The sequence below is a fragment of the Oncorhynchus tshawytscha genome, linkage group LG13 (genome assembly GCF_018296145.1).
Source record: "Oncorhynchus tshawytscha isolate Ot180627B linkage group LG13, Otsh_v2.0, whole genome shotgun sequence".
Taxonomy (NCBI): domain Eukaryota; kingdom Metazoa; phylum Chordata; class Actinopteri; order Salmoniformes; family Salmonidae; genus Oncorhynchus; species Oncorhynchus tshawytscha.
The window spans coordinates 29551577-29564067 of record NC_056441.1 but is presented as its reverse complement, the minus strand read 5'-3'; the positions used below and the strand labels follow the sequence as shown (position 1 = coordinate 29564067).

Here is a 12491-nt window from a genome sequence, read left to right as displayed (position 1 = left end):
GATCATAAGGAAAAGAGACGAGTAACTTTGATCAAACAGCCTGAGGGATATGTTTTTTTCTTCCTGTGATTATAAAATAGACAGGCAGTCTGTCAGCAGTACTTTACATGATTTATAAAACTGAGAAGAGAGGCTTTGATGATGTCAGAAATTCCTTCCTTTAATTGGCAAGGCTAAGATGGGCTATACAGTACAATGTATTTATATTATTATAGGCTCTGTTTGTAGACTGTCATCTCCTTTAGACAAATCACCCTGGTAGCAATATCTGGTCATACATTCAGAATCTTTGTACCCAAAAAATGAATTACTGGTGTCCAGCCACAATAAATAAAGTCATACAAGTGTGCCATGAGACAGATCCATAGAACTCATGCAGCCACAATGTCAACAGCAACGTGAAGCTGAGGATAAACCATTGATTCCTTCCCTTTCCTCCCACTCTCTCCAATCTGACTGTTATTAATGCAACTTCATTAAAGGAAATTAATTTCCTTCCTGGGATCAGCGGGGACTAAGCTAAAGCCAACCTTGACTACATTATAAATATATTATAAATACTTTAATTTACTTCTGGCATGATGAAATATCCTTACTTCCTGTAGTGTAATCAATTTTCCGTCTGCTCTAAATGGGTCCATAAATATTACATAACTGTATTTACATGTGATTATGAAAACAGACCCAGAAGGAGAATGAGGAGCGAGGTGGGGGTGGTGATGGGGTGTATGTGTAAAGGTTTATACTGTACAAACATCTAGAATAATTCATTTCTATGAAAGAAAGACGCCAAGCTGTCGGCCTCTCCTTTTATTGCACTCTCGCTCTGGGGAACCTAGCTACGCTTCATCAACATGTTTAGGAAGAAGTGAGCATGAAATAATGTCTTAATTACTTTTGCCAACTTTTAGTAACTTTCCTCCAGTTAGTACATCCTTCCGTTCCATCATAGTCTCCTCAATTACTCCTTAAATGTGATTAGGGAACACGTGTTTTTGACCAGCAGTTGAGCTCTAACCTGTTAGAGAATCATCACTTGTGAATAAGATGCTAGAGGTGCTTAAAAAAAACAACCAATAGAATATGCATCTTAAAAACCACTCCAGTGTATCCTTGGAGACATAGTGGAGTGAGGAGGGAGTGTAAAAACCAGGCTGGGTGACTTAATCAAAGCAAAGCTGTATCTGAAAGGCTTGAAAGGCAAAAGGCAGCACAGAAATCAGCATTCAAAAATATAAACCAGAGCAACATAAACCTTTCTTCCACGTTTACTAATCCAAACAACATGCAACTGCTTCACTATGCTTGGTTATTCACAAAGCACAACAATAAACCCACGGGGCCCAGACGTCATTTCAACATCTAGTTTTGATTTACATTTGGTTGAGTTACCAACTAACATGAATTCAACGTGAAATCAACAAAAGATATCACCATGTCATTGGATTTAGGCTAAAAGTTTTTTTATTTTTTATTTAATAGGAAAATCCCTTGATGACTTTGCAAATCCAATCAGTTTTCCACTTTGATTCACGTGGAACAACGTTGAATCAACCAATTTCTCCCCCAGAGGGAAGTGTGTATGTGTGCGTAAGTGCTTGAAAGTGTGTGTGCATGTAAAATAAATGCACAATTTGGCCAGTTGTTGTTGTAGTAAAGTCCTTTGATGGGTTGAGTCAATAAGTATTCAACCCCTTTGTTATGACAAGGCTAAATAAGGAGGAAGGAAACCACTCAGTTACAGAGTGGAATGGCTGTGATAGGAGAAAACTGATGATGGATTAACAACATTTAAGTTTGTCATTGTAGATACTCCACAATACTGAGTGAAAAGAAGGAAGCCTGTACAGAATAAAAATATTCCAAAACATGCACCCTGTAAAATTGCTAAAAATGTGGCAAAGATTTTAACTTTATGTCCTGAATAGAAAGTGTTATGCTTGGGGCAAATCAACACAACACATCACTGAGTACCACCGTTCATATTTTCAAGCTTGGTGGGTACTGCATCATGTTATGGGTATGCTTGTCATTGGCAAGGACTAGGGATAAAAAATAAATGGAATAGAGCTAAGCACAGGCTAAATCCTAGAGAAAAACCTGGTTCAGTCCGATTTCCAACAGAGACAAATTTACCTTTCAGCAGGACAATAACCTTACACAAGGCCAATTCTACACTAGAGTTGCTTACCAAGAGGATATTGAAAGACTTAAAAATGGCTGTGGAAAGACAAGCAATGATCAACAACCAACTTGACAGAGCTTGAAGAATTTTCAAAAGAATAATGTGCAAATATTGTAAAATCCAGGTGTGCAAAGCTCTTAGAGACTTACCCAGAAAGACTCACAGCTGTTATTCGCTGCCATAGTTGATTCTAACATGTATTAACTCAGGGGTGTGAATCCTCATATAAATTATATATTTATGCATTTAATTTAATACATTTGTAAAAATGTATCACTTTTCAATTCAGGCTGTAACACAACAAAATGTGGAGTACTGTAAGTCAAGTGGTATGAATACTTTCTGAAGGCCCTGTACATGGCTACAGTGGATCAAATGAACACACACACAATAATCAGATTCAGCAAACACGCTACTCTGACCATATCAGAGCTCCAGATAGGTGTGTAGCAGCCATGTCGTGTGTTAACTAAACAACATGGCCAATCACCACAGGAGGAGGACAACCTTTGTTCCCCAAGGTGTGTGTAAGTGGGCATGATTTCAAAAACAGGCTTAGCGTAATGCTGAGCTGGCTGTTATTACACACAGTTTTTCAATGGCTTTAGTCAATTTGTTTACCTCAGCCCTTATAACATTCATCTCCTTCACCTCACTGGGCGGGGCAGGGCTGGGAGAGGAGTGTGTGAACATAGGAGCTACTGAACATGGCCATATTACGTTTCAAGAGTTCCCCATACGAGAACACCCAAAACGCACCATAAAGTACATAGTGCAAGTGATCAATGTCATTCGATATTTTCTGCAGATTATAACAGCACTTGTGAAGATCTCCACAGACCTGCGATGACCTATGCATGCTATCCTGAACATGCACGCTTTATATGATTACATAAGTAGAAATGTATAGTTACAGTAACCTCAATGTGGCCATTTTAAGGTTGAATGTTACACTCGTTTGAAAGGCTATTTACGTATTACAAAAGTAATACTGAATTTTGTTTGGTTGACAATGCAACCAAATATCTACATTTAAAGGAGATGTATCTACTGCTTGGATAGTTCCATCTGAGACACTGGCTTAATCCTATTCTTTAACTTTTATTTTGGTTTGAGTTGGAGATGTGAATTCAACATATCATTTGTTAACTTGACAACAAGTTAATAGGCTATTTATGGTATTTCAAAAGTGATTCATATTTCCATCTCAACCAAAAATTGAAGTTATACATTAGGACTAGATCAAATCAAACTTTAAATGCGCTTTAAATAATGTTTTATTTGATTTAGTCCTATTCTTTCACTTTCATTTTTGGTTGAGGTAAAGACGTGAATCCAACATATCAATTATACATTTTTAGACAGACTGAAATTAAAGCCAGACTAAGTCCGTGGCACAGATGGAACTATCCAAGCAGAAGATGAATCTCCTTCAAATATTGATATTTGGTTGCTTTGACAACCAAACAATTAAACATGGCTGAATATCATACAATTTCAAATCAACCAGAACTTGAAATCATAGGTCTATTTTATTATTATGGGTTAAATTAAAACAATAGCTGTGTTATATAGGTCTATATAGCATCATTGATGGTATATGAGTGAAAGTATGGCTACGTTTCATTTGCTCTGTTTAACCTACCCTTTGGAATGACTTTGATAGCAACAGTGAATCTATTTCATTTTTAAATGGAGATCTATTAACAATCATTCTCACAATAACACATTGGTAATAGTTAGTGACAATATTATAGCTAAGCAGGGCTGGGCTTTGTTAAAACCCTGGATGGGAGACCAAATGGTAGCCATAGATAGATCAATTCTCCAGTAGGTGGTGCTGCTCAGCCTATTGTTGTTTTTCCTGATAGTGGATATACTGGTGAAGACCTGACATTGGTTTAAAAGGTACAAATTCAACATATTTTTCTACAAGGTTTCTCTGTTGAAATTGAGTTACCATAATTACATAATCATGTGATGGAAATCTCACCCTCAAAACAATAGTTTAGACTTTTTTCAAATCCAACATATTTTCCCCTTAGATTCCACATCACAATACTTTGACAAATTACACTGAAACAATGTTGATTCAACAAGTTTTTGCCCAGTGGGATGTCCCTTTAATTGTCAGCTGACTGCTTGCAAGCTTTGCTAATGATCAAATTGCACACACCTGTGGCCTCCTCCCTCAAGCACTGCAGTTTCTTTGAATGGGAAATGGTGTTCAGTGTGTGAAGGTTACTGCTGGTATGTCATGCAAGTTAATAAAAATAGCTTATTTATTATAAAATTATAATCTCCTTCTCATCAATGTGAGAGGGCACTGGCCAGCTATCTCACATTCAGTGAACAGGAGAGCCTGCACCTTGTGATTCTGAAGGCTGTTGTGGTTTAATGTTTAGATGTTAAAGGTGCTACACATAGGATATTTTACATTTTTGCATTGTAATTTCTGGAAATGTCCATAATATACAGTACCAATCAAAAGTTTGGACACACTTACACAGAGACAGTTTTGATATGCCTTTTACAATTATTCTACAATGTAGAAAATAGTAAAACAAAATAAAGAAAAACCCTTGAATGAGTAGGTGTGTCCAAACCTTTGACAGTTACTGTATATTTGTTGATAACGATAGTGATTCACAGTATTACTCCCCCACCAGTGTTGTGATTGGCTGTGATATTCACCTATTGATTTCTACCACTGGAGCAGCAACTGTTGTCAAAATGGGAAAACTGTTCCGAATTTATGGCTGTATTATCTAGCAGAAATTGCTCAGTCATTTCCTGGTTGCTTAAATTCTACACTGTTTGCTCAATTTCAGACTGTGGGCTGACACCGGATTTGTAGACTGCATTGTACTCAGCACTCTATTGTCCCTCTAATCAAACACTTCATGGGAGCCTATGAGCTCATGTTGCGCAACGTTTCAATAGGTGTGAGAAAACAGAGGGATGGCCTCTACTAAAAATAGGAGGCTCAGTTTTATATAGGATAGGCCTACTATATTTGTTTCTCAACTTTCCTAATATTAAGCACATTGCTTATATTTACAACAGGAGTATAGCCTACCTGGCTGGCATGAGAATAAACCACAGGAAAAAGCATCCTCCATTCACTATTTAAGTGCATAGATGACATGTATTTTCCCCACTGACCCGGTTTCGATACAGGTGCATGATAATGGTCCATTCTAAAACAAAACAAATTTTACACATTTACTAAATAATATATGTAAAGTCAAGATTAAATCAAGAATAGTCTGATCGCTGACAATATTATCCTCTCACTTGTGAATGATATATTATCAAGTGAATTATGCCAAATCCAACGTAAGAAACAAAGTATTTTTTTGTGTGACTTTTTAAAATCATATTCGCACACCTCATGTAGCCTAGCCCATAGGCCTATATGTTTTAATATGGTTTGTATTACAACTAAAGTGGCCAAATAACTTCTTAAAATTAAGCACATTAACCCGCTTTACAAGGGGTGTCGAGACTAACTGGCAAATATATGCAGCGTGTGAGTTTCAAGTTTGGGGAAGATCATTTTCACCATAAAAAAGCACCTTTATAATAAAAGCATGACATGCATAATTGCATTTGCGATTACTTTTGATAATGGTGTTTTCCGCTAATGGAACATTTGCGCTTATAGCCAACTACCATGTGCACATTGCTGCGCTTATAGCCAACTACCATGTGCACATTGCTGCGCTTATAGCCTACTACCATGTGCACATTGCTGCGCTTATAGCCTACTACCATGTGCACATTGCTGCGCTTATAGCCTACTACCATGTGCACATTGCTGCGCTTATAGCCTACTACCATGTGCACATTGCTGCGCTTATAGCCTACTACCATGTGCACATTGCTGCGCTTATAGCCTACTACCATGTGCACATTGCTGCGCTTATAGCCTACTACCATGTGCACATTGCTGCGCTTATAGCCTACTACCATGTGCACATTGCTGCGCTTATAGCCTACTACCATGTGCGCATTGCTGCGCTTATAGCCTACTACCATGTGCGCATTTCTGCGCTTATAGCCTACTACCATGTGCGCATTGCTGCGATAAACGTTCTAATCTGTTGCATCAGCCACATTGTGTAAAAAAGTTTTTGGGATGCTACGGACACACAAAGGGGATGTGCCGTGACATTCTAGGCATTATCATTATCGAGTCCTTGTCAAATTGTGAATGAGTGACTGATGTAGTGTGTGCAGCCTGCACAGAAAACAAAGCAGAGCTCATGCCTTTCAAGCAACTATTTTCAAATCATCATTAGTCACGTCATGCAACGTATTAAAAATCAAAACAATGTTAGTAGAACAACTAAAGTAAAATGAATAACTCTATATCAAGCATATAGGATTGACCTATTTCTTTGTTCACTGCTCAACACAGAATGTATGTGTGCACTCCCTCAAATCTCTTGGAGAAAATATCCTTTTTATTTTATTCAGCTTTGCTCAATTGTATTCTTCATCCTATCAAATAATGTCACGGAATTCTAAGCAAATCTTGTCTGCTAAATGAACTAGTGTAGCCCACAGCCGTTTGACATAGCCAGATCAGGACCTAACATAGGGACAACTCATAATATGCTATTCTGTTCTTCTGAAATAGACTACATTATCATGCTGTCACGCCCTGGTCAAAGTATTTTGTGTTTATCTTTATGTATTTGGTCAGGCCAGGGTGTGGCATGGGGTTTTTGTAATTGTGGTGTGTTTGTCTTGGGGTTTTGGTGGTGGTATAGGGATTGTAGCTTAGTGGGTTGTCTAGCAAGGTCTATGGCTGTCTGGAGTGGTTCTCAATCAGAGGCAGGTGCTTATCGTTGTCTCTGATTGGGAACCATATTTAGGCAGCCATATTCTTTGAGTTTGTCGTGGGTGATTGTCCTTAGTGTCCTATGTGTACTCTCTGTTAGTTTGCACCAGATAGGCTGTTTCGGTTTCGTTTATTGTTTTGTGTAGTGTTCGTGTTTTCTTTGTTGTATTAAACATGGATCGCAATCGACACGCTGCAGTTTGGTCCGACTCTCCTTCATCACCACTAGAAAACCGTTACACATGCTTCTTTAGACCTGTCTAATATCAATAATGGATTTATTGTGAAGGTGTAGGCTATATTACCTGGATTTATTATAGATAGGGATGTTCCAAAGGTCTGCATCAGTGGCTTGTAGGCTGCGTGTGGAAGCCAAGAGATGCTAAATGTGTTTATGTTAATTAACGGTCAATTACCGTGAGACAGTTATTTGCTTGACAATTACCGTCTGACAAAACTTCATGACCACCACAGCCCTGACCAACACACATCTGTTTTTCTAACTACTTGGACCTACCATTCGGTTTTGAAGTATCGAAACCGAACCATATGATTTGAATGAAAAGGTGACTAAGAATCGCTCATCATTTCAAATAGGCTGCATGAATGTACAAAACAGCATATAAACACTAAATAAGTCAAGAGCCAGACAGGTAGCCTAATTAAATACGCTATACTATTTAAATTATTTCAAGGTTTTAGTCTACAAAGAAATATATTTTGAAGCATTTGTGAGTGTGACGCACTAGGCTGGCAGAGACATTAAGCACTCAGCATTTAAACAACATTTAATTGTATTAAATCATTATAGTTTATAAATTGCACATATAGGCTGTGACTTGCTTAACATTAAATACAATTTTTTTTAAATGCCTTATTAGGCTCAGTCTTCAGTGTCTTTGAATTAATTTTTAGAAACACGGGTTTGACCAGAGTCTGTGGCTTCAGGCTCATGCGATGGTGCCTGGAGAGCAGGTCAGCAGTGGAGAATATTCTCTCCACACTTGCAGAGACACTGGGATGCTAAACACTCTTCGGACTATTCTTGCCAGGCTGGGCAGGATGCATAGTTTTTTTCTTTTTTCTGTAGGTAAGCCCAAAATATCTGAGGTAAAATAACCTGATCAAAATGGAAAGCTCCTTGAAAGAGGAAATATGCCAGGACTATTGGGCCAAAATCTATGATGGCCTATTGTATAAGAGGTCAGATCTTTGTTCATAAATACTTTGCTACAATGACACATTTACCTAGCTACCCACCTCATTCCTTTCTGTTAGCATGTGCACGTAGTAAGTACACTATCCTGCCTTCGGGATATGTGTCTTTTCAGATTCCACAATGATTCTTTAGTTGTGGACATCACCACACTCCGTCTCTTGCTCTTGGTCCTCCTCTTGGTCCTCCTCATATTGGTAAGTCACCTTGATTTGTCACCTGTGTGTTTTAGTAGTTTCTTTATGAAAATATTTAGGATACTTGGTGACAGTAGCTAAAGCAAGGTGCAGCACACAAGTAGACTACAGATGCATGCTGGGCCGGGCATGCCCATGCCCTGAGCTCGTGAAGTGAGCGCTACTGGAGTGGAATAGAAGGCCACTCCACACTCTAGTCAAATTGGGCAGGATCCAGCTCCACTCCGCTCACATACTCTGACACCTGGTAGAAAATGTATCATTTCAATAAGCATTTTTCCACATCTGGCCATGCTTTCCACCTGGCTACCCCTACCCTGGCCAACATCTCAGCACCCCCTGCTGCCAATGACTGGAACAAATTGTAGAAATCTCTGAAGCTGGAGTCTTATATCTCCCTCTCTAATTTTAAACAGCAGAGCAGCTTTTTATTTTTTTATTTTTTTTTACCTTTATTTAACCAGGCAAGTCAGTTAAGAACAAATTCTTATTTTCAATGACAGCCTAGGAACAGTGGGTTAACTGCCTGTTAAGGGCCGGAACGACAGATTTGTACCTTGTCAGCTCGGGGTTTGAACTTGCAACCTTCCGGTTACTAGTCCAACGCTCTAACCACTAGGCTGCCCTGCTTACCGATCACTGTACCTGTACACAGCCAATCTGTAAATAGCATCCTCATCCCCATATTTTTACTTACCCTCTTGCTTTTTTGCACCCCAGTATCTTTACTTGCACATCATCATCTGCACATCTATCACTCCAGTATTAATGCTAAATTGTAATTATTTTCGCCTCTAGAACCTATTTATTGCCTACCTTCCTACTCTTCTACATTTGCACACACTGTACATAGATTTGTCTATTTTTATTTTATTTTGTGTTATTGACTGTACAGTTGTGGCCAAAAGTTTTGAGAATGACACAAATATACATTTTCACAAAGTTTGCTGCTCCAGTGTCTTTAGATATTTTTGTCAGATGTTACTATGGAATACTGAAGTATAATTACCAGCATTTCATAAGTGTCAAAGGCTTTTATTGACAATTACATGAAGTTGATGCAGAGTCAATATTTGCAGTGTTGACCCTTCTTTTTCAAGTCCTCTGCAATCCACCTTGGCATGCTGTCAATTAACTTCTGGGCCACATCCTGACTGATGGCAGCCCATTCTTGCATAATCAATGCTTGGAGTTTGTCAGAATTTGTGGGTTTTTGTTTGTCCATCCGCCTCTTGATGATTGACCACAAGTTCTCAATGGGATTAAGGTCTGGGGAGTTTCCTGGACATGGACCAAAAATATCAATGTTTTGTTCCCCGAGTCACTTAGTTACCACTTTTGCCTTATGGCAAGGTGCTCCATCATGCTGGAAAAGGCATTGTTTGTCACCAAACTGTTCCTGGATGGGGGTTGGGAGAAGTTGCTGGCTTGAATGGGGGATGTGTTGGTACCATTCTTTTTCCGGATGCCCCAAACCATCAGAAAGGGGATTCATCAGAGAAAATAACTTTACCCCAGTCCTCAGCAGTCCAATCCCTGTACCTTTTGCAGAATATCAGTCTGTCCCTGATGTTTTTCCTGGAGAGAAGTGGCTTCTTTGCTCCCCTTCTTGACACCAGGCCATCCTCCAAAAGTCTTTGCATCACTGTGTGTGAAGATGCACTCACACCTGTCTGCTGCCATTCCTGAGCAAGCTCTGTACTGCTGGTGCCCCGCAGCTGAATCAACTTTAGGAGATGGTCCTGGCGCTTGCTGGACTTTCTTGGGCGCCCTGAAGCCTTCTTCACAACAATTGAACCGCTCTCCTTGAAGTTCTTGATGATCCGATAAATGGTTGATTTAGGTGCAATCTTACTGGCAGCAATATCCTTTCCTGTGAAGCCCTTTTTGTGCAAAGCAATGATGACGGCAATTGTTTCCTTGCAGGTAACCATGATTGACAGAGGAAGATCAATGATTCCAAGCACCACCCTCCTTTTGAAGCTTCCAGTCTGTTATTCAAACTCAGTCAGCATGACAGAGTGATCTCCAGCCTTGTCCTCGTCAACACTCACACCTGTGTTAATGAGAGAACCACTGACATGATGGCAGCTGGTCTTTTGTGGCAGGGCTGAAATGCAGTGGAAATGTTTTGGGGGATTCAGTTCATTAGCATGGCAAAGAGGGACTTTGCAATTAATTGCAATTCATCTGATCACTCTTCATAACATTCTGGAGTATATACAAACTGAGGCAGCAGACTTGTGAAAATGAATATGTGTCATTCTCAAAACTTTTGGCTATGACTGTACATTTGATTATGTGTAACCCTGTGTTGTTGTTTTTGTCGCACTGCTTTGCTTTATCTTGGCCAGGTCACAGTTGTAAATGAGAACATGTTCTCAACTGGCCTACCTAGTTAAATAAAGCTGCGTAAGGAGGCAGTAGGGGCACTCAACTCACAGAGATGCTGTTCGAGACAGCAGGAGATCCAGAGGATCAAGGTGCAGCCCGCCAGCCATGCTGTGTGTGTACGTGTGAGAGAAAGTACTTGAGGCTAGATGGCCTCAGGATCCTGGTGTATGATCAGAGCAGAGTGATGGTAGCTGTCTCATTCCTCTCCAAAGGGTGTGTGCGTGCGTGTTTATGTGGAAGCCTTGTCTTGGATGATTTTGTTTTTGGCAAAGCGTTCCCCATATGATGACTAACACACTAATCCAATACAATGACTGAGGAACAGACTTTCTCCACAGTAGGACATTTCTTTAGACTTTTGAAGTCATTGATATTTTTCATTTGAGTGAGAGAAGTATAATCTCCCACATTAAATAATCTATTTTCCTGGCTTCTTTTCCAGTTATTTAAATATTTTATTATGTTTCTTAAATGTATTTGTTTCTTACTAGACTGAAATAACTCAGTGGAATAATTCCCATAATTCACGCTGGCAATCAATTATATTCCAGCAGATGTACGCTGGCCTCAACCCAGGCGGGCTTGTTGCCTGTCGAGAGAGATTCTTGGGGACCTTCAATGCTGCAGAATTATTTTGGTATCTGTGCCTCGACACAATCCTGTCTCGGAGCTCTAAGGACAATTCCGTCGACCTCATGGCTTGGTTTTTGCTCTGACATGCACTGTCAACTGTGGGTCCTTATATAGACAGGTGTGAGCCTTTCCAAATCATGTCCAACCAATTGAATTTACCACAGGTGGACTCCAATGAAGTTGTAGAAACATCTCAAGGATGATCAATGGAAACAGGATACAGCTGAGCTCAATTGAGTCTCATAGCAAAGGGTCTGAATACTTATGTAAATAAGGTATTTCTGTTTTTATTTGTTTTTTTTAATAAACTGTCATTATTGATCATATTGTGTGTAGATCGATGAGGACCATTTTTTATTTAATACATTTTAGAATAAGGCTGTAACGTAACAAAATGTGGAAAGTCAAGGGGTCTGAATACTTTCAGAATGCACTGTATTATCAGAGAGAAGAAAATGGATAAAACAAGTTATACATTTCCACAGACGTTTACAGGGGGAGAAATAAGCCATTTTGACATTGAGGTGTGAAAAGAAATTGACACACAAATTCAGAGGACACACTACTTAGAAGCGTTTCCCAAACCCGGTCCTGGGACCCCAAGGGGTGCGCGTTTAGTTTTTGCTACGACACAGCTGATTCAAATAATCAAAGCTTGATGATGAGTTGGTTATCTGAATCAGCTCTAGTGCTAGGGCACTGAGGAAACACTCTACTCTGAGGACACACACACACACACACACACACACACACACACACACACACACACACACACACACACACACACACACACACACACACACACACACACACACACACACACACACACACACACACACACACACACACACACACACACTTTAATCCTCTATTCATCCAGATAGAGGCAATAAGCACACCCATAAAACTCTACATGTGTGTATGTGCAGCTGTTATGTGGGCCTGAATCACTGAGCTGTATCAGAACAGACAAGCTAAGTGCTGTCCATCACCAACACCACCTTGGCTTTGTCCTCT

At 39.6% G+C, this 12491-nt stretch overlaps 1 protein-coding gene across 1 annotated transcript in view; it reads right to left on the bottom strand.

The window, feature by feature from the left end:
• LOC112264650 (potassium voltage-gated channel subfamily G member 2) overlaps positions 1 to 12491 on the bottom strand; it is a 31005-nt gene that overhangs the window by 1799 nt on the left and 16715 nt on the right. The gene's annotated exons all lie outside the window — the stretch shown is intronic.